Genomic DNA, 924 nt, shown 5'->3' on the forward strand with positions numbered 1-924 from the left:
ATTTCCTGGCTGTTTCCTCCCGCGGAAGGCAGAGCTGTCATTTCACTTTCTGAGTAGAAAAACGAAGCTGAAATAGTGCAGTGTGAGGCAGTGTGGGTGTCTGCACGTGGCTGCCAATGGCCCTCAGACTCCTGAGAGCTCATGGATAGAACCACATGGGGTGCTGCCATTGGGCTCAGCTGATGGCTCTGCTTTGAGAGCAGAGCTACAGGAGCGGTAGCTTGCACTGCTGGAAGCTCTAAATGGAACACTATGGGACAGAAGAATCATGGAGAGTTAAGTTCATTTTTGTGGCAATAGGAAGGTAAGAGAACCAGCAGGGAGCCTGGACAGCTGCTGCAAATGCATTCCTGACAAGCATGAAACACCATCTCCAGAAGCTGCGTCAGCACATTTTAGGAACTCAGTTCTCAACAGCGATGGCCTGTGACACAAAACAAAGCTGGAAATGCATCAAGTATCAGTAAAGCTCCCCCCTGTAAGCCAGCAGCAGCTCTGGCACATTGGGAAGCAGAACGAGCTTTAGGAATGGCTGAGGATGCCAAAAATTCATGGAAGACACAGCACAAATATTCCCCCCAAGTGTTGCTGCCATGATACAAGCTCACAGCAGCGAGAGCAGAGATGCTGCCCACTGGGATGGGAGCACGCTGTGATGCAGCGCTGGCAGAACATCAGTTGTGGTGGCTCAGATACAAACCTCTTTGTGTTTGTAAATCACTGGGCATCAAAACACCACTGGAAGAGCAGAGGAATGCAGTCAGAGTTACACAGTTATGGCTTATACATACAGATAAGTGCAATTAAAGCCCATATGAAGTAAATTAATAGAAGCCTCCCTGACCTGAGGGCATCCAATATCTGACCATCGTGCCAAACCCCACTGAGGTTACTTACCTTTATAACAGCCCTGTGGAACAGCCA

Source organism: Coturnix japonica, chromosome 9, assembly GCF_054131305.1.
Source record: "Coturnix japonica strain WE chromosome 9, WE-NBRP24, whole genome shotgun sequence".
NCBI classification, from domain to species: domain Eukaryota; kingdom Metazoa; phylum Chordata; class Aves; order Galliformes; family Phasianidae; genus Coturnix; species Coturnix japonica.